The sequence below is a fragment of the Monodelphis domestica genome, chromosome 2 (assembly GCF_027887165.1).
Source record: "Monodelphis domestica isolate mMonDom1 chromosome 2, mMonDom1.pri, whole genome shotgun sequence".
NCBI lineage: Eukaryota > Metazoa > Chordata > Mammalia > Didelphimorphia > Didelphidae > Monodelphis > Monodelphis domestica.
This window is the reverse complement of record NC_077228.1, coordinates 212,811,788-212,834,917: the sequence shown is the minus strand read 5'-3', so window position 1 is coordinate 212,834,917 and position 23,130 is coordinate 212,811,788. Positions and strand designations below refer to the sequence as shown.

General features: G+C 36.1%; 1 protein-coding gene and 1 pseudogene across 2 annotated transcripts in view; both read right to left on the bottom strand.

Annotated features, from left to right (window-relative positions):
- Positions 1-23,130, bottom strand: part of GRB2 (growth factor receptor bound protein 2) — a 103,939-nt gene that overhangs the window by 20,738 nt on the left and 60,071 nt on the right. The window lies entirely within an intron of this gene.
- Positions 266-6,915, bottom strand: LOC130457249 (60S ribosomal protein L27-like; annotated as a pseudogene).

Genomic DNA, 23,130 nt, shown 5'->3' with positions numbered 1-23,130 from the left:
AAAATAGGTCCTTAATATTTTGAAAAGAAGCAATCTTTTCATACTATTGAAAAGATGTGGAGGAAGAAAAACATGCAATGACAAATATAGAAGAGATGTACTTTACAAATCCTATCCATTAACTACTTCCTCTCACTATGCAAAGAGGAAATCCTTTTCTTTATTTTAAAATTTTTATTTAATTAGTTAATTTAGAATATTTTTCTATGGTTACAAGATTTATGGTCTTTCCCTCCTCTCCCCCCCAAACCCGTCCCATAGCTGACACTCAATTCCACTAGGTTTTACATGTATCATTGATCAAAACCTATTTCCATATTATTAATATTTTCAAGAATGATCATTTAGAGTCTATATTCCTAATCATATCCCATTCAAACCATGTGATCAAGCAAATGTTTTTCTTCTGAATTTTAACTCCCACAGTTCTTTCTCTGGATGTTGTGAATTTTAGGTTTACTCCACCCTGCTTAGTCTAACAAAACAGGAATGTCTACACCCCTACTTAAGGATTAAGTGTTGACAAGGATAGCCTATGACAGACATGTGCTAGCAAATGACAAATCAGAAACAACTGACAGACCTCCTGGGCTGTGCTAAGTCAAGTTTAAGCTACCCTTGGTACATGTGAGATGCAGGAAGTGATGTAAAAATGGTCTATATATTTCACATCACTTCTCTCCGGTCTTTTTTTGCAGAGAGGTGGCTGGTGGCAGTGATCTGAGCGTCTTGGCATCTTGGTATGGCTGCAGCTATTGTCTGGGTTTGGTGGTGAGCGTCCTTGATACAGTAACTTCTCTGAGCTCTCTTGGAGTTTAGGCTGATTCCTTTTTCCTATACCTTCCAAAACACTATCTTCTTAGGAAGCCCCTAATCTTTTGAGGAGGCCTCATGGCAGATGTCTTTGAACTCCCCCTGGCACAGGCTAGGCCGGAGAAATCCTATACCCTTTTCCCTCTCTCTTCTTCTTAATTCTTTCCCTCTATATTAATTAAACCACCATAAAATTTCCAAACTGACTTGGTTATTTTATTTGGGATTTGAATTAATCCCTGGCAACCAATTAAATTTACATTCAGTCACAACCCCAAAATTTACCCTTACAATGTGGATAGTGTTCTTTTTCCTAAATCCCTCAGAATTGTCCTGGATTATTGCATTGCTGCTAATAGAGAAGTCCATTACATTCAATTGTGCCACAGCGTATCAATTGCTATGTATAGTGTTCATTTCACACTGCATCAATTCCTGAAGGTCATTCCAGTTCACATGGAATTCCTCCAGTTTATTATTCCTTTTAGGGCAATAGTATTCCATCACCAATAGATACCATAATTTGTTCAGCTGTTCCCCAATTGAAGGTAATCCTCTCATTTTCCAATTTTTTGCCACCACAAAGAGTACAGATATAAATATTTTTGTGCACGTCTTTTTCCTTATGATCTCTTTGGGGTATAAACCCAGCAGTGGTATGGCTGGATCAAAGGGCAGGCAGTCTTTTAAAGCCCTTTGGGCACATGCACTAAAGGTTCTTGGTGGATTCTGCAGCATCCCCTGGCTTTCAGATTTCGGCCTCCTAATTAGAACTTTGGTGAGATTTGTTTTCAGATTTGCATTTGGGGCCTAGAGACATTAGGATTAAACTTGGGGTATTTGTAGCAAGGTAATACTTTCTCTTTATCTACTTTTTTCCACTTTCACTCTTTACATCTCTCGTAAATAAAATTGCTGAAAGTCATTTTGACTTAAGCTGTAAAATTTTTAAATCAGCGACCACAATATTACTTTAGAACTTTCATATTAACATAAAAACCTAAATTTAAACTCTTACACACTGATTCACAAGAGAGGCACTAAGGATGGTTTATACCAAGGAAATGCATCATCAAAAATGAGGTAAAAGAAAACAACTTTCAAAGCTCTGATCAATACAGTGATTAATCATGACTTCAGAAAACTGATGATAAAGCATAGTTTCTACCTGTTCTTAGAGGTTATAATTACCAATGTGAGGATTTATTTTGTTTAGCTATATTTACTAATTACAAAGGAAGACTACTAGGGGTGGGGAAGAGATGGGATAGACCAGTGGTTTTCAACCTTTCTAATGTCGTGACCCCACAATACAGTTCCTCATCTTGTAGTGACCCCAAACCAAAAAATTATTTTGGTGGCTACTTCAAAACTGTAATTTTGCTACAGTTATGATTCAGAATGTAAATACCTGATATGCATTATGTATTCTCATTGCTACAAATTGAGAGGTTGAGAACCGCTGGGATAGACAAAACTAATGAAAAGAAAAGATTAGAAAACAAAGAACTAGGCACCAAGAAAACTTAAAACAGATATAAAAGCAAGTAAAAGGAAGTTCAAAAGGGGATAGAGGCAGATAGGGAAGTCTTGGTAATATATATTTAATTCAAAATGCACTTTAAAAAATATAAAAGATGATCATTTTCATACACAATTTCATTTTCTGTTCTTTTTCTGAAAAGTTGTTTTTATTGATATTTGTTAAGTCCATCATAAAAACAAAAGAAATCAGGAAGCGTAGATTTAAGGTTGGATTGGGCCAAAAAGGCTGTCCAGTTCAATTTGATTATTTAATTTAATTTTTAATAAACATTTTATTTATTGAGCAGTAGGTTTTTTTTTTTTAAAAGAAACCCTTATTTTCCGTCTCAGAGTCAACACTATGTATTGACTCCAAGGCAGAAGAGTGGTAAGGGCTAGGTAAGGGGTCAAGCACAGCTGGGAAGTGGCTGAGGCCAGATTTGAACCCAGGACCTCCCATCTCTAGGCCTGGTTCTCAATCCACTGAGCTACCTAGCTTCCCCCTGGAGCAGTAGTTCTAAAACCATAGTTTCTGCCTCTTTTGTACCTCTCCTCAAACTTGACTTTGGCCTTCCTCCTAGTGTTACATACATTTTGGTCACAAAACACATCCTTGTTGACAACTTTTATCCAATGGAATATCCACAGAGTATCTGGTGGTTGTAAGGTGGTTGTAGTTATAAACTTTCATGAAGTACATGATTTTTGATCTCTGGAAAGTCTTCTTTTTGACCATTGCTGCAGTCACTTTGTGAAGGTATTAGTTAATATCTGCCACCAGGGCCTGTTGGAGGTCCCATCAATGTTTCTTCATGATGACAGCTTTGCATCTGGAGTACTGCTTGGCCAAAACCAGCATCACTTTCCTGGGTTTCATGAACTTGCCCATTTTGACATGAAGTGGGATGCTCCTAGAGCCAAAAAGCCAATCTGCTTATTTTAAAGATGAAGACCTTGAAGATCTGAGTAGTTCAGTGACTTTTCTTATGCTAAGTGGCAAAGCTCAGATTTGGATACGGTCTTGTGATTCTAAATCCAGGATATTTTTCACTGTATCCCACAGCTGCTTTCCAACTGCAAGATTTACATATATACTTAATATAGGAAAAATAAAATAAAGTATCACACAAGCTGGAGATGAAATATCATGCTTTAAATGCTAACGCCATTGCAGACTTAAGCTAGAAGCAATGTGCATAGGGAAGAACACCACAGGAAGAAGTTTTTAATTTACTTAAGGTTTTATATACTACATGTTACTACATATAGGAAGTTAAGTGTCAAAGAAAGCATAGATAGAGCAAAGGGACCCAAGTGTCTTTTAAAAAAAAAAAAGAAAAGAAAATATTTCACTAGTCATTTCAAAATAATTGGTTTCCTTTGTCATCTTATATGCTTTGTTTTAGGCATTTAAGAACATTAGAGAAGCATATTAATCTGAGAAGCATTACCAGTCTTCACTAGACTTTCCAACCCTTCCAAACCTTTGACACAAAAAAGAATAAGAATTTCTGGCATAAAGCAAAGACGGCTAGATTTGCAGTAAGAGGGTCTGATTTTAAACTCTAGCTCTAAACCTTAGGCAAGCCTAGATAACATTGGGCAAATTATCTCCTTCCTGGGCCTGTTTTCTTTTATCAATAAAATGTAGAGGTTGGAATTCTCATCTCTAATAACCTTTACCAACACATCTCTAGGTTCAGACAGTGTGACTTACTAAAAGACACTTTAACAAAACAGGAAGATGGTTTAATCTATATCTCCACCCAATCTTGAGTCAGGAACCTAGATGCTTATGCAATCCTTAAAACAACCATTTCTATTAAAGAGGATACAAAGAATTTCTACTTAACCACAACTCATTTTCTTTCTTTTTTTTTTTAAATCCTTACCTTCCATCTTGGAGTCAATACTGTGTATTGGCTCCAAGGCAGAAGAGTGGTAAGGGCTAGGCAATGGGGGTCGAGTGACTTGCCCAGGGTCACACAGCTGGGAAGTGGCTGAGGCCAGATTTGAACCTAGGACCTCCCATCTCTAGGGCTGGCTCTCAATCCATTGAGCTACCCAGCTGCCCCCCACAACTCATTTTCAAGCAGTCCATTATATATTGATCAGCTCCTTCCTCAAAAAAACAAATACCCACCCCCCAGTTTTTTAATCTTGAAGATGACAACAAAAGCAGCACGATTCAACTGCTATGAAAACATGTTGTTGATATGCCTCAATGTGATCACTATATTAGCTAGAGACCTTAAGTGATTTTTTCACCTACAGTAAGAATGAGTGTTCTCGGTTCATTTAAAAAAAAAAAAAGGTTTTAAATGTATTTGTATGGTGTCACCAAAAAACCTGCTGTGGCATACTTTAAAGGAAATCCCTAAGTTAGCTTTACTTCAAAGAAGTCAAATATTCAGGCCTGTCAAAAAAACCTTTTAAGAATGACCATCCATTCACGATTGAGAAATGCCTCCCGGAACTTCTGTACTAGGAGATATTCCCCCTAACTATGAATCAATAATTTACAGTGAAGCTAGGTGGCTCAGAATCTAAAGACTTAGGCCTAGAGATGGTGTTCAAATCTGATCTTAGTCACTTCCTAGCTGCATGACCCTGAGCAAGTCACTTAACCCCAATTACCTAGCCCTTATCACTCTTATGCCTTGGAACCAACACTTAGTATCAATTCTAAGACTAAAGGTAATTTAAAAAAAAGAGTCAGTTTATGTTGAAATAAAAAGTAATTAAAATTCTAAGGTTAAGTAAGTCTCTCCATTGTAGTTGCTCTTCCCACAGGTTGGCTCCCATACCAAAAATTCTTTATGAGTGGCTGCTTTCAAAAGCTACTAAAAAGTTTTGGCAAAGCTGTGGTTACTCCATCTTTCCCTAGAGTCAGTAAGTAGCCTAAATTTGTGGACTTTAATAACCAACTATAGCTATCAGTTATCAAGACCAGAGAAGACAAAACATTTATCTTTAACCTCAAAGTCAGTCCACATGGAACTGTGGAAGGAGAAAAGTAAGAAATCCTTCAATATTCTATCAGGCATATAGAAAAAAATTTAATCCCACTGGTTACCACAAACAAAAAATTCCTTCAGATATTAAATAGGAGAAACCACAAATAAAATAGGCTTTTGAATAGCTAAACCATCAAAATATGTAGAATACAAACAGCAAGATATATAAATGGTTAAGCTATATGGAGTTGTTTCTGTCTTCTATATACAGACAGGAAATTTAGAGATCTCAGATCTCACTTGCCTATCCCAAAAGACAACCATGAATATCTCCTCAAACCTAAATTTCCTCTTGTTGTTTTTGCATCACCAGATTAAAACATAAAACAGTAATTTTCCTCTCCAAAAAACTTGGGAAAGTTGAACTTTAAAATAGTAGATTAGTTGATTCGGTTTATTTTTTTGACAGAGAGATTCTAGTTGCTGGCCATTGTTGAAGCTTTCTTGACCGAAAGATATCAGACAAAGGATATGGAAAGTCTAGAATTCCAGTCATTCTATGAATAAGCAATTTGGTTCTACTTGAACTTTCATAATTGTTCAGGAACAGGTGCCAGGAATCAAATAAACTGTTTATAGAAAATTGGCCAATGTTCTTTCCTTTGGCTGCTGGTTCTATTAAAAAACCTCAGATAAATCTTTATGGATTTTAGCATAATAGATAAAAGTAAAAATTGAGAACCTCATTTATTGAACATTTCAAATGAGCCCTGAATTTAGGGAAACAATTTAATTTTTTTTTTTAAATCTCATTCCAATCTTTCCACAGGGCAGAGAGTGGGGCTGAGGGCTGCAGTGGAAGACCAGAATTAAAAACCCAATCTACCAAACTGCTGCTTGCTAGGTACCTGAAAACATGGGAGAAACCCCAATTCTAAATTTTTTTCTGGTAAAATGATTCTAAGAATACTTCATGGGGCATACATTCCTTAGAATGGAAAGCAGACATAGAGTAGCAACTATTACATGCATAAGGAGTTTTATTTACTCTACCCTTCCCCAAAACAGAGAGAAGGAAGGGTGAGATACATACTAGTAACATTTTAAGTTACAAATATCAGAACTATTAAAAAAAATTCCAGGTGTGACTAAAGAAATTTATGTAGAAATTACCCCACCAATATTTAGAGTTCTTGCTAATCTTTGAAACTATATTGGTTTTACATGTTCAGTATGAGTGTACAACTCCAATATTTAAAGGGTACTTCCTAGTTTTACTTACTGTTCAAACATCAGGTAATGCATGAAGTTTCCTCACTGACTACTAAAGATGATTGTCAAGGTGAATGTTGACAGTGTTGAGAAGACAGTTTTGCTACAATGGTATTTCTGCTATAGAGACAACAGCAAAAATTTCTAAGAGGGGGCAGCTGGATAGCTCAGTGGATTGAGAGCCAAGCCTAGAGATGGGAGGTCCTAGGTTCAAATCTGGCCTCAGACACTTCCCAGCTGTGTGACCCTGGGCAAGTCACTTGACCCCCATTGCCTAGCCCTTACCACTCTTCTGCCTTGGAGCCAATATACAGTATTGACTCCAAGACGGAAGGTAAGGGTTTAAAAAAAAAATTCATACCTATATAGAAACTAAAAATGAAAGTTAACATGTATTCTTAGTAAAATTTAAATTTGTATTGCTATCTTTTATTTTTACCTTTATTTCCACATACATTCCCTCTCCCCTATCCAGTGATCTACCCCCCCCCCCCCGCCCTTTTTAAGCCCTTACCTTCCTCTTCAGAATCAATACTACGTATTGGTTCCAAGGCAGAAGAATTATATGGGCTAGGCAATGGGGGTTAAATGACTTGCCCAGGGTCACACAGCTAGGAAGTTTCTGAGGCCAGATTTGAACCTAGGACATCTTATCTCTAGGCCTGGCTTTCAATCCATTGTGCTACCCAGCTGTCCCCTATCCCTTGTTTAAAAAGGGAAGGGATATTGTGCTAAAAGGAATAATAAAGTGGAGGAATTCCATAGAGACTGGAACAACCTCCAGGAAGTGATGCAGAGCAAAAGGAGCAGAACCAGGAAAACATTGTACACAGAGACTGATACACTGTGGTACAATCGAAGGTAATGGACTTCTCCATTAGTGTCAATGCAATGTCCCTGAACAGTCTGCAGGGATCTAGGAGAAAAAACACTATCCACAAGCAGAGGATAAACTGTGGGAGTAAAAACACCGATGAAAAGCAACTGTTTGACTACAGAGGTGGAGGGGATATGACTGAGGAGAGACTCTAAATGAACACTCTAATGCAAATACCAACAACATGGAAATGGGTTTGAATCAAGAACACATGTGATACCCAGTGGAATTGCGTGTTGGCTGTGGGAGAGGTGGTGGGAGGGAAGAAAAGAAAATGATCTTTGTTTCCAATGAATAATGTTTGGAAATGACCAAATAAAAATTAAAAAAATAAAATAAAATAAAAAGGGAAGGGAAAAAAAAGAAGCAGTTCAGCAAAACTAATCAACAAATTAATGGAACCCGACAGTAAATATAATGTATCTTCCACCTCTCCAATGATGTGAAGGAGACATATCCTTTCATCTCTTCAAGGACCAGCTTCTACCGACTCAAATAACAGTGAGAGTCTGCTCCTGATTGAAACAGGCCAATATGATCAGAGATACTACTACCTAAGAAAATTTATAGATTTAAGATATTAAATATCTATTATGTGTCAGGCATTGTACTAAGTATTGGGATACAACAATAAAAACGAACACATCCTTCAAAGAACTTACATTCTACACTGAGGGAGAAAATAAATACAAATAAGTGCAAATAAAATAAATACAAGGCACCTGCATCTTGGTGGGTGTGATCAGAAAAAATTACATTTGGAAAGTTGGCTTTTGAGCTGAGTTCTGAAGGAAAAAAGGGATAGTAAAAGAAGATGAGGAAAGAATACCTTCAGGAAACAGGAGAGACCCACAAAAGACAGGGAGACAGGAGAGAGTGTATCATGTATAGAATAACAAGGAATAGGCAGAACCTTGGGCTATGTGAAAAAAAGTGAAGTGTATTTTTGGGCCAGGTTACAAAAGGCTTCAAAGATAAAGAGATTACAATTTATCCTAACAGTGAGCCAGTAGAGTTTACTGAGCAGAAAAATAACACGAGGAGATCTGTTCTTTAAGAAAATCAATTTGGCAGCTGCATAGAAAATAGAACGCAAAGGGAACGAGACCAATTACAAAGCTACTGAAATAGACTAGGTGAGAAGTGACCTGGGGTTCTGTGATAAGAAAGAAAACCAATAATGTTGTAGTGATAGAAATATGAAGAAACGACAACAGATTGACTAACTGGGATGAGAATAGTTGAATATAATATGGATGTGCAAACCTAGGAGACCATAAGAATGATGGTCCAATATACCAAACCGAGAAGCTTCTGAATGAACCAAAATAAATACAACTAGAAAAGAGGATGACAAGGAGGAAAATTTTCTACAAAATATTTCCAATAAGGGTCTAATCATATCCAAAATATATATATATATATATATATATATATATATATATATATATATATATATATAACAAAAATAATTAAGCCCAAGGTAATGCAGTTGTTAGAGAATACAAAATTCTCAAAAGAATTGTAAAGTCTAAATGAGTATATGAAATAATAAGTAAGAAAAATGCAAAATAAAACAATTCTGATAATGACAAAAAAGACAGTGAGTGCTAGAGGGATTTTGGGAATACAAGCAATATTGGTGGTGTAGCATCCCAAGCATATTCACATCTATGAAATATAAATGACTGTATGGCTACTGTGTCTCCAAGCATAAGGTTATACCAATGAGGCCTGTGAATGTAACCTTGAACTGGCCATGGGGCCCTTGCCTAGGGCAAACTCATTAACATGCTCGGACTCAATTCCCCCGGAAAGCACGGTTTGCAATCTACACGCCCAAAGGTGTTCCCTCTACCTTGCCACCCAATCTTGATTGTTTATATTTTGTGATGTGGTTACTACCTGCTTGGGAGTACCGCCCAAGCAGGACAGGAATAAAATCCAGAGGCAATCCCATGAACTTCCTCTTGCCTCTTGGCCTTTCTCCCTTCCATGGAGCTCCACTGGGCTCCTCTATGACTATGTCTCTCTCCTCTTGACCTTCTCCTTCCCCGAGGCTGTAACCATCTCGGCCTGCATTTCCTACCTTAATCTCCTCCTCCACCTCGTGTTCCTTTGTACTCATACTTTCCCATCAAAGGGAGTATCATAGGGATTGCCTGCCCTATCCAACCACTGACTTGTCCATGTCTTTCATTTCCACCCTGGTTCCTACCTCTCCTGGGGTCCCATCACAAAGGTGAGCCCCTTCCCTTGTGGGACCCTGCTGGTCAGGGAAGTCCATTAAGGAAAACCCCACAGGTGGGCTGAGAACTAGTCTAATTATTCTATAAAGAAATTTGGAATTATGCTAAAAAGTGATTTAAAAGTTTGTAACTTCGATTCTATTGCTAGATATGGATGTCAACAAGATCAAAGAAAGAAAAATATCTTTGCCCTTTTCCCTCACTCCACATTATGTTCATTAATATAATGGAGTATTACTGAGACATGAAGAATAAAGAGAAGCATGAGAAGACTTACATAAACTTATACGTAAAGTAAGCAGTAACAGGAAAATATTATTACAACAAAGTAAATGGCAAGAATCACTAACCATAAAAAGGGAGGTGTGTACCCCCACATATATACTATTACATATGTAAATATTTATATTTATGACTTTTCAAGTGTAATAGTAAAAAAAATAAAAATAAAATAAAAATAAAAACAACAACCAACACACACATAAAAACCTGGGAATGTCCATATTCTGGAGAATGGTTGAGAAATTATTATAGTGCTATTTAAAAAACCATGAAGAATACAAGGAGTTATGGATATAGCTATGCAATAGAGGCAAACAGGTATATATATCATACCATGTTGATCTGCAGGGACCTTGAGTAACTTTGGCTAGGCCACATGTTTTTGCACAGCATTGAAAGGGCCTAGTTCTCTAACAACCCCGTTCCCTTGGCCCCAGATAGTCGTCTCATGATACAATGGGTTTGGGCATGGGTGTAGTGGGTATATCACTGAGAACTGATGACTAAACCTCTTTTGTTTCCTGGCACTGGAACATATGATCTGGAACACATGATTCAGAACATGCAATTTCCCTCTCCCTTTCCCATCCTTTATCAATCTCTGTCTGTCTCTGTCTCTGCCTAAGGACTGAGGAAGCTCTTTACAATTATAGTGACTTTGAACATATTGGCTGCTGGGCCAAGTTTAATTCTGAACCTGGTATCACTGGCTGCCTTTTTTGCTTTTGTGTTTCTGTACCTTAGCATGGGTGACTAAATAGCAATTATAAAAAATGGATTTTAGAGTGTCTGGTTGACTCCAGATTCCAAAGTTTCTTGTAGTTCAGAGGAGCCCACTGAGTAGCTAATCTAGTACTTCTTAGAGAAGATGATCAGTGATGGGAAAGGGAGCCCCAAGCCTTGTTTGCCAGAAGGTTTAAAGAAGCTATACCAATAAAGCCAAAGTGAAAAGTCAACTCAGCAGTTACAAAATGTCTCAGATTCTTAAGTTTTAAAGTATCAAGTTCCCAGGAAACTAAAAAAGCAGTTAAAACTAACTGGCAACTATATGTATGGAGGATTGCTGGGAGAGAAGAAAATCTTAAGAGAAAAAGATCAGTTAAGAAGCTATTGTTTCAGAGCAGCCAGTTAATACGATAGGGTGGCAGGCCTGGAGTCCAAAGGACCGGGGTTTATTTAAGTCTAGCCTCAGACACTTCCTAGCTGTATAACCCTGGACAAGTCACTTCATTCCAATCCCTCTGTCATTTAAAGCCCTATTTACCTGACTCCAATCTGGCTTTCCAATATATATATTCCAGTGCTTTAATCTCTGTGCTACTGTACTCATTGTCTATTTGTCCCCTATGCTAAAATGGAGGACATTGCTGTCTCTCAGAATTCCTTGTTTCCTTCAAGATCCAACACTATATATACAGCTTAAGAACCAATTTCTGCACAAAGTCTTTTAGAAGTTATTCTGTGTATATCCTTATGTATGCAAATCTTGAACACAATGCAAACAAATTCTGAAGACAGGAACTGTTCATCATTTGAATCCCTTGTTTTCCCTGCCCTAGCAAAGCACTCAGAACACAGTAGGTGCTTGTTCATTCATGATGAACACTATGATCCTAAATTGATTCTAAGCCTAAAAAGAGCTCACCAGAACTAAATTATTGACAACTATATAAAATTAAATGAAAGGAGTAAAAATAAGTATCAGAACCTCACTAAGACTTGCTTGGAAAAAAAAAAAGACTTGCTTGGAAAGATACAGAAAGCATATTTCTGTCTATTAATTCACATGGTTCTATTTTCTTAAATCTAAGACTTTCTTTTTATTTTATTTCTTTATTTGTCTATAATGGCTATCAAATTCAAAACTGAAAACTTAAAAAAAAGATCAAACAAGGTCCCAGTCATAGAAAAGAATTAAAAAAAAAAAGAATGGCATAAAGTTTTTCAAGTACTTTAAAAAACAACATACACACACACAAAAAAAAAGAAAAAAAATGAAAAAATAACTTACCACAAAGGAAGCCTTTAGAGTGATAGCTCAACGTTTCTGAAGCTAATTTAGCTAGCAAAGCCATTGCCTGGGACTTTTGAACATTTTCTACCATTTCGTAGGCTAAGACAATGGGTAAGCTGACAGTGGAAGGGGACAGGTGGGAGTGAGCACACCTGCAGATGAACAATGGAGAGAGTTGGGAGTGGGTGATATGAGTTAGAGGGTAGTGGCAGAGATGCAAAAAAAAAGAAGAAGAAGAAGAAGGAAGGAAGGAAGGGAGGGAGGGAGGGAGGGAGGGAGGGAGGGAGGGAGGGAGGGAGGGAGGGAGGAAGGAAGGAAGGAAGGAAGGAAGGAAGGAAGGAAGGAAGGAAGGAAGGAAGGAAGGAAGGAAGGAAGGAAGGAAGGAAGGAAGGAAGGAAGGAAGGAAGGAAGGAAGGAAGGAAGGAAAAAGAAAAGAAAAGAGCATCAATACAACATTAAAATACGCAGAAGAAAACAAAAAGACATTCAGAGGTGGCACGAATATGGAAATTTTGTTAATACCTTGTTAAGATATATATATATATTTACTAGACTATACATAACAATAGTTCATATACAATCTTTTTGGTTTGTAAACTGAAAATATGTTTGTTGTTTATTAAGTAACAAAAAATTTAAAACTACAGTGTACTGCTGAGCAGAGGAAGCAGAGAGGAAGGTATTTGGAAATGGATGTGAAATAAAAACAAAAAAAGCATCAATAAAAATTTTAAAGTCACACACACAATGAAGAAAAGCCACAATCCAGAAGTCTGACTTAAAATTGCAGTCAAATTGTTGGAGATGTTAGACAATGCGCATTAGATCTTAAACTCTGTTAAATGGGAGCAAAGTCTCTAATGCTTCATGCAAAATACAATTCTGTAATCAATACAATTTTACAGTCCCTTGAGTCACTAAATTTCATTGAAGTTTATTTTAAAATTCAACTTTGGGCTTTTCAATCTTACTAGAACCCCTTAGTAGGGTGTCTTCTCCACCTCCCAGGCCCTTTGCATCTAAGCTACCAACAAAACTCAGGAAATACATACAGTTGACTCCTTAGAGGAGATATTATTAGTTTAAAAATCACCATAACAAAATATCAGTTCAAAGTGTTTCTGCAATTCTTAATTATGATTTAATTATAAGTCTGATATAAAATGTGATGTCAAAGTTGGGAAGTCAATTTATTTATCTGCTTTGAAATTAAGTATTTTGGATAAAGTAGTCTTATAATATCTTTGAGTCTTCTCCATGAGGAAGATAGTTATTTCTCAAATGTACATGGTAAACTGTTACATATATGTATATGTATATAAACACACACATACAACAATACTTCCAAAGAATGGAATTATATGCCATTTACTCTAGGTTGTCCTTCGTCACCATAAGCAAATACTAAACATGTTTAATATTAAAAAATATGGTTTGCAGGTGGCAACTAGTTTTTCTATCTTCCTAGAACTTAACCTCTATTCAAAATACTTGATTACAAATTGTGTGTCCTAGGGCAAATCACTTAACTTCCATCTGCTTCTGTTTCCTTAACTGTAAAATGAAGATAATAACACCTACCACACAGGGTTGTTGTGAGGATCAAATCAGACTGTATAGCAATTAGTAAACTTTAAAGAGTTAACCTCAATTGACGAATGGTCAAGGGACATGAATAGGCAGTTTTCACATAATTAGATCAAAACTATCAAAAAGTGCATGAAAAATTGTTTTAAATCCCTCCTGATCAGAGAAATGCAAACTAAAACAATTCTGAGGTACTACCTTACACCTAGCAGACTGGCCAACATGGCAGTAAAGGAAAGTGAGAAATGTTGGTGGGGATGTGGCAAAATTGGAACACTAATACACAGCTGGTGGGAGTTGTGAATTGGTCCAACCACTCAGGAGGGCAATTTGGAACAATGCTCAAAAAAAAGGTTTTGAAAGACTATCTGTCCTTTAATCCAGCCATACCACTGTTGGATTTGCACCTCAAAGAGATAATAAGGAAAAATATGTGTATAAAAATATTTATAGCCGTGCTCTTTGTGGTGGCAAAAAATTGGCAAATGAGGGAGTGTCCATCAATTGGGGAATGGCTGAATAAATTGTGGTATCTGATGGTGATGGAATATTATTGTGCTGAAAGGAATGATGAACTGAAGCAATTCTATGTGAACTGGAAAGACCTCCAGGAATTGATGCAAGGCGAAAAGAGCAGAACCAAGAGAACATTATACACAAAGACTGATATATTATGGCACAATTGAATGTAATAGACTTTTCTACTAGTAGCAATGTAATGACCCAGGACAACCCAGAGGAACTTATGAGAAACAACACTATCCACATCCAGAGAAAGAACTGTGGGAATAGAAATGCAGAAGAAAAACATAGGATTGATCACACAGTTGTAAAATTTAAACTAATATCTAATAACTCCAAGTAAGATTTATTACTAATCACTTGAAGTAGAAGAAAAAACAAATAGAAGTAAAACCTGAGTAAAACTCTCCTGCCTCACCCCACCTCAACAAACTGCGGAAAAGAGAGGGGTGGGGTTACAGACAAACTTTATCTCCAAAAAGTAAGGACAAAACGAAAGTGGGATGCTGAGATTTAGAGTCTCTAATTATACCTAGTTCAATATGGATATAATTAGGGTTTTTATGTTAAAAGATCACTCTACTGTAAATATGAATAACATGGAAATGGGTTTTGAACAATGACACATGTATAACCCAATGGAATTGCTTGTCAGCTTTGGGAGGGGGAAGGGAAGAGGGGAGAGAAATAAAATGGATCATGTGACCATTGAAAAATATTCTAAATAAAAAAAGGGGGAAAAGTTATATAAATGCTATTTAACAAGTAATAGTAAGGGACTATATATTGATTGGTAATTGATAACTAATAGATCAGGCTATTAATCTTCTTTCTTCTGTCTTTCCCTCCTCCCTCTCGCCTCCCCTGTTTTGGTGATTCTCCTTCTGGTTTTCTCTAAATCAACTCAGGGGTGAATTTATGATGTTTCAAATGAAATACTTTTCCTCTTCTCTATCTTAAATAAAAGGGTTTATTGGGGAAGACAGGGAAGGATAAGGAAATGGAAGGGTTTTGGGGTTTCCTTATCACTAGGATGAGTCTTAGATTGGAGGATGGTGGAATATAGTTCAATTGAGAGAAATGGCTAATAGGCCTGGAAATTCAGTCACTATCACACAAAGCAAGTCAGGGAGAGATATATCTGGACTTTTGTCCTTCTTTCTTCTGTCTTCAAAATCACAAGATCACCTCCTTTCTGTCTTCAAGGTTAAAGACCTAACCCTTCAGTCGGTCTGTTCCTTTCTTCCAACTGCTTCTCCCGGTAACATTCCAAATCATAATATATCTCATTTGACTGACAGGTCATCATTTTCAGCTGCTCCTGTCTTTTTGCATACTTCCCAAATTTCTCTCTCTTCCACAACTATTATTGTTAGAAGGAAAGGGCCAGGTGGATTATCAGAAATTTTCATAAGCCTCTAGTCCTGTTACAAAGAGGACAAGTAAAAAAACCATCTGGGACAACTGGCAACTACTTGATTTCCAGGTAACACCCTCAAGAAAACTATGAACTTGTACGTAACTTTTAAATACAATAAATCTTTTGTAATTATTTTAAAACTTTTCAATTACAATTTGTTTGAAGCCAACATCTACCTACACATGATGGAAGCATTTTAAGAGAAATCAGTATGATATAGAAGAAACAGTAATGAACTACAGTATTCTGACCTCATAAGATCATTAACTAATTATATGAACTGCAGTGAAATGTGTATCTGTGTCTCAAGTGTCCCCTGAAAAATAAGGAGTTGGGTTACCTCTGCAGTCCTTAAGCACTAATATTCTATGATCTAGCATTTATGTTGTTTTCAGGTTAGAAGTTAAAAACAAAAGTAAATAAAACTATGTTAGGAAGAAGAAAATTATTTTCTCCCAGGAGGTAGCAAGCTGCCAGAGATTTGTCTGAAGTGAAGAATTTAAGAATTTCAAATTGCTCAGCATAAAGGAATTTCCCCCTTTAGTCTTGTAATCATAGGATTTAGTGTGGCAAAGGGTCCTTTATATGCTCTCACTTCATCTTCTCATAGATAAGGAAACAGGCTATGTAGTAAAAGATTTGCCACAGATCACACAGGTAGCAAGTAACAACCTATTAGATTTAAACCTAGACTTGATGACTATAAATACTATACCTATTTTTACTGTACTATGAAACTTGGAATGACTGAACAGCTGACTTTGAGCTAAAATTCCATTATCTCTTAACAATTCTAGATATGAAAATATTTCCACCCACCACCAGAATGTGAGCTTACTCAGAAAAAAGCAAACCACTTTGTATGAAGCAGGCACATTATCAGCAAATACCATTACAATTCTTTTCTAATACAAGACAGTTCTCAGATTTGTGAATTTGAATTATGCAAAACCAACTAGGGGTAGGGTGGATGGCCTTCTGCAGCTCTAAAGGAAAGGAATGAACATTTATTAAGTAGCTACTATATGCCAAGCACTGTGCTAAGCACTTTATAAGCATCTCATTTAATGCTCAAAATCACCTTGGGAGGTAAGAGCTATTACCTATTTCCATTTTACAGCTGAGGAAAAAAGTCAAAGGTGAAGTGACCTGCCCAGAGGCACACAGTCAGGAAATGCTTGCAGCTAAATTTGAACTCAGACTTCCAGATTCCAGGCCCAGTGCTCTATATACACTGCATCATCCAGCTGCCACAGTTCTATAGCCACACTATACAAACCGATCTCTGAAAATTCAGACTTTATGAAAGACATGAAACAAACACCTGATGTATAATGGTGAATCTAAAATATTAAGGAGTTGGAGGATAAGGGGAATTTGTGATGGAAAAGGGGGAAATTTTTCTGAGCCTTCAGATCACCAAAGTATGGCAATTTTATAAGTAAATCAAGTATTTTATAAGTAATTTTATAAGTATACCTACATAATTCACTTATATGTAAATCAAGCTTTAAAATTGACTCTAGAGCTACAAGTAATAAGTCAAGCATTTATTAAATGCCTACTAATTGCCAGGCACCATTCAGGGTACTTGTGATACAGAGATAAAAAGAAAAAATAGTACCAGTCTTTGAAAAGCTTACATTCTAACAGGGAGACAACGCTGATAAAAGGAAGTCAGGAGAGGATTGGGGGAAATGCTTATGTACAAGGTGTAAAAATGGAGATTTGAACACCAGATTTCAATCCCCAGAAGTCCTTGGCAGTTCCCAGAATTCCCTATAATATCACCTGAATCCCCACCTGGGCCAAGAACAAAATTTGTATTTAAACTGACTGTACCACCTACTTGCTCTCTCAGCTTCCTTTTCTAAGTATGCGTGTCTTTCAACCTAGCAGGCAAGATGTAGCAAGTAGGTTGCATGTGCTTTCTTATTTTGTATTTTTTTATTTCTTAATTCTAATAATCTTTAATAAACCTCTAAAAATATAATACTTTTAGTAGAGAAACTAAATTTAAGGTTTACAAAGGTGATTAGGGAGCTGAGAAACCAGGGATTATCAGAGGTAGAAGATGAGAAATGACAGCATTTTGGGTCATGGAAGACAGCGGATGAAAAAGGTAAAGAGAAAAAAGATGAAGTTTCATGTGTGGCTTAACCAGGGATGGAAGAGAACAAGGTGAAGGAAGGGTGGAAAGGTAGGATAGTACTAGATCATAAAGAATTTTAAAGTAAGAGAAGTTTAAATTTACATACTTACTGAGTAGCATCATCAGTCCTGCACTTTAGGAAAATCATTTAGCTCTTTTGAAGAATGGATCAGATATAAGAAATAGTGAATAACTAAAGTGAGAAATGGCAAAGGCCTGAACAAGGGTGATGACTCCCTCCGGGAGCAGAGTGAAGAAATCATGCAAAAAATGTGGTAACAGAAATGACAAAACTTAAAAAAAAAAAAAACCTTTATTAATCATATGGACTTGTGATTTCATCAATGTGTACTCCTTCAACTATGAATACTGAAACCTGTCCCATGTATTTTTTTGGGGATAGAGGTTTGGAAGGAAGTTGTGATGGAAATGGTGTAAAGGATATGACTTTTTACATATCTTTCTATATTTGACACAGGAGATCTACCATCCAATAAGCAAGGGATTTTTCCTGATACTACCAGCATATACCAAAGGAGCTGTCCAGAAATAATCCCTCACTCTGATAGTGCCCAAGCCATCTTCTTTTAGATCAAGCATTCCTTTGAAGATTTAACTGTCATATGTACTCATAACTTCTCATCTTTTACATTCTGAAGTCCGCTCAGATCCTCCATTTTCATGTCCATTATCCTATGTGAGTGATACTCATTTTTCATATTTTGGAAACAAGTGTTAAATAATTTCTGGCATTATAACACTGGTAGAATTAAGGTTAAAAAAAAAAGTGGGTCTTTAGTGTGGGAGAAATTGGGGGTCATCCTGTAGGTAATTCAGTTCACTTTACTCTTCTCATTTAATTCTGAGGTCTAATCATTGTGCATTTGAACTATCTATATATTCTGATGGACATGATCTAATATCTTGCCTAATTGAATATTAGAATTTGGACTTTGATATATTCTTCTCTATTTAGTTTTCACATGTGGATAATTAAGTAAAAATCTTTTGAAGGATTACAGATCTCTTCCAGGAAGCTCTGCACTGTTAAAGTGCAATGAACAACACAATGTCATGCCCAAAACAGCAAGGGATGGAGGGTTTGGGGGTGCACAGGGAAAGTGTGGCATGGGCACTCACAAGAATCCTCATCATTCACAGGGAATCTTATACAGTGGATCTCTTCCATCATAGGGCAAATACTTTTGGATACATATTTCTGTTTTCTGACTGAGTGGATATTAATGATCAGAGAGATAAACAAGGTTCTCTATTATATCTTTCAAGGAATCTTAAAATAAATTTCCAAGTACTAATGAGAGTTATCTTGTAGGAAGAAGGCCTTTAAGGTAATATTTTGGTCCATTAAATCAGATATTTTCTTTTAATAAAAAATAAGCACAGTTGGATCTTGCATTCTCATGGTCCAGATGTGGTCTTATTATGCAATATGTTATGAAATAATTTATGAAAAAATTATTTCCTACTGAAATCCTCTTCAAGGATACACTTGATTAGTATATAGATAATTTTTATTAAAATATTTATGTAGCTAGTAAAGTAGGCAACTTAATGTTCTCTTGGTCACCTCTTTTTGGATATTATTAAGATAATTAGATTTTTCTACATCTTTTATATTTTATGTAAAAAGATACCTTACAAATCAATTCTTCAATCACATTATCTCCAGTACATAACTCCTTTGTGTACACTTAGCCTAATCCAGCTATTTTTCTCATCTCTGTTCTCCATAAGGCTTGTTCTACCTACTCTATAAGGATATCTCAGACTTAAGAGTACCAAAATGACTCCTCTGTCATTGGTGGTGAAAGTTCATGAAAAAATCTACAAAACCACTAACTACATGAAAATAATTCCAAGTAACTAATAAGAAACATAAATAAAACCACTTCTGAAGTTTCATATCACATACAGCAAAAATGATAAAGGATGGGACTAGTCAATGTTGGAAGGTTTGTGAGAAGACAAACATACTAGTACATTGTTGGTGGAGCTAATCTAATCATTCTGGAATTCTGGAAAGCAATTTTGAACCATGCTACCCAAGTGATTAAAATGTCCAAATCTTTTGACCCAAAGAACCTACTGCTTGCTATATATATACTTCAAGGAAGTCAATGATAAAACCAAAGCCAGATAATCCAAATATTTATAGCAACACTTTTTGAAATGGCAACAGAGCAAAGAAAGTAGCTGCCTATCAATCATGGAATAGCTAAACAAATTGAGTTATATGGATGTAATGGAATATTACTGAACTGTAATAAATAATGAATACTAAGAATTCAGAAAAACATGGAGAGAAATATTAACTGATGTACCATAATGTAAGCAGAAAAAGGAAAGTAGTAAGAACAATTAATCAACAAGCATTTATTAAGTTCTGGTCATAGACAAGGTACTTTCCTATCCCCTTTAAATTCTGTTTTAAAAAATAGTTTGACTGGGGTAGAAGGTGAGGGGAGATATCACTAGAAATAAAGGTGATATAAAAATAAACAACATCAATAAAAATTTGAATTAAAAATAATCTTGTTTCCATTTTTTCTTACTTTAAGAGGCTTTTTCCCAGTCCCCCTGTTTTTTTTTTTTTATTACTTTTCACTTATATTTTATAGAGCTTGTGTTCAGAGTTTTTTTTGGTTTTGTTTTGCTTTTTGAATTTTGTCTGCCTCATTAGGATGCGATCTCTTTGAAAGCAAGAATGTTCTCATTTTGGGGAGGGGGTATCTCTAGCCCTCAGTACGGTGTCTGGGACAGGATAAGTGCTTAATAAATGCTTATTGGCTGCCTATTCTTTTCCTTCCATTTTCATCCTTTAAATGTCCATGTAATTCATTACTTTGCTTAGCTGGGTCTTTTTCAAAGGTTTCTCTAAAACTCATTTTACAACCTACTGCTTCTGTTTTATGAGATAATACTTCTGATTATCTGTCATCATTCTTCTTGAATATTTTTTGGACAAGACCTGTGACTCCGTCTAAATAGGAAGCTATTTGTGAGCAATGTCCTTTATCAATACCAATCAATACCTAAGCAAATTATAGTCTTATTGAGAGGTTAAAGGGAACTACAGAAGTTTACTGAGTAGCAAAGTGAAATGGTCAGATTTGCAGTTTATAAAACTTAATTTGTCAACTATGTGAAGAATGGGCAACATTCATGAACTTGCCCTGGATCTTGAACACTGGTCTTGCTGACTGAGGATCTCTCTCACAATCTGACCATATCAGGCTGCCTGGCTCTTTGAAAGATTTTACAAAAATGCTTGTGACCTAAACCCTAGGTTTCCAAATGTAGAAGCAAACTACACAGAGATCTGAGTCCTATCATAAAAATTAAGGATGACATGTTCTGAAGTATCTAATCTCCATCAAAGGAAGACTTAAGACTCCTAGATGAGAGCAAAATTCAAAACAGAATATTCTGAATTCCTCAAAAAGGACAGAATTAGATCATTAGTTTACAAGAAGCCAAAAGAAAAGTGGGAATGTCTTTTCATTGACCAAATGAAAAGAAATTTCCTTTTGTTTATCATATAATACATTCAAAGTAATAGTTTCTAAAGGACATTAATAATTATCCTTTTTAGTAGTTCTAAAAACCTTAATTGGAACGATGCACTTTTTGTTTTTCCATTGTCATGGAATTTCATTTTTTATTTCACAATTACTATAAAATATGACTTTATAATAATAAAAGAGTACTTGGAAAGAGGTTAAGTCTTTTCTGATTTAGAAGGAAGTCTAGTCAATAATCATTTATTAAGTATTTAACATGTGCCAGGAACTGTGCTAAGCATGGGATACAATTAAAAAAAAAAAAGTCCCTTCTCTCCAGAAGCTTAGTCTAATGGGTGAGATGTGGCATGCAAAAAACTATGTACAAAAAGAGACACATACAGGACATATTGCAGGTGATCTTAGAGGAAAGGCTCTAGCATTAAGGAGGGATTGAGATCAGCTTTTTGAAGAAGGTAAGATTTTAGCTGGACCCTGAAAGTACATAGGAGATAGAGATAAAAAGAGAAATTCAGACGAAGAACAGACAATCAATCAATAAACATTTATTATGCAGTGAAAAGGGACAAAATTGTCTTATGCAAGGAACAGAAAAGAATCTGGTATTACTTAATTGCAGAGTAGGGAATTAAAGTATAAGAAAACTGGAAAGCTATGAGGAGGCTATGTTATGAAGGACATTGATTTCCTTGCTGGAGATTTTATATTTGATCCCGGAGGTAATAGGAAGCCACTGGATTTTACTGAAAAGGGAGATGATGAGGTCAGAGCTGCACTTTAGGAAGATAAATTGCACAACTGAGTGAAGGATGGAGGGAGGAAAGACTTGAGGCAGGGAGATCAATCAGAAGACTTTTTTATAGTTGTAAAAATGGAGATTTGTACCCCAGACTTCAATCCCCAGAAGTCCTTGGTACTTCCCAGAATTCCCTATAATCTCACCTGAGTCCTCACCTGAGTGTGAGAATACTATTTTTATTTAAAGGGCTCTGTGCCTCCCAAGACGCTCTTCTTCCACTTCCAAGCACACGAGTCTCTCTACCTGGCATGCAAGATGTAGAGTAAGTGGCTATGAATGGGCTAATGTGCCCTAGGGCACATGCTTTTCTTTATTTTGTACTTCTTATTTCCTTGATTTCTAATAATCTTAAAAAACCTCATAAAAATATAATACTTTTTAGTAGAGAAACTAATTTAACTATTACACAGTCCAGATATGAGGTGGTAACAACCTGTACCAGGGTAGGAGCAGTGGCAGAGTAGAGAAGAGGATGTATGAGAAACATCTTGAAGGTAAAAACTTAATAGTATTTGACAACTGATTGGATATGGGGAAGGGAATATAAAGTAAGAAATGTTGAGGATAACACTAAGGTTGGGAACCTGGTGAAATAGATAATTGAAGCATAGATTCACATTGGATGAATTTGTTATTAAAGACTTTAACATCAAATCATAGATGAGAATTGAAACAGGTTATCCATATCTCTCAACCTTCATCCTTAACAATCTCTACCAGGGGAAGGAAGAGAGGGAGGGTATAACATGAAGATATTGCATTATAGTTTCAGATATCTCACAAGAAACAACAATGTGATCATTTCATCAATATAGATACCTGCAAGTGACATCTGATAAAAAAAAAAACGCCCTAGTCATGAGCAGCAACACTAGCAATAATCAACAATCAATAATAATCCTTGTGAATGAAAGCCTATGAAGGGAAACTATGGAAGGAAAGCATACATGAGAGTACGTATCAACAGGTAGTACAGACAAGAGAGCATTACACATGTTAAAATGATAACAGGAAAGCACTTCTAATACAAATATAACAGCTCCAGAAAGAAATACAGTCAATGAAACACAATAAAACAGAAATATGCATTTAAAAGATTAACAGCTATAGAAAAGTCTCT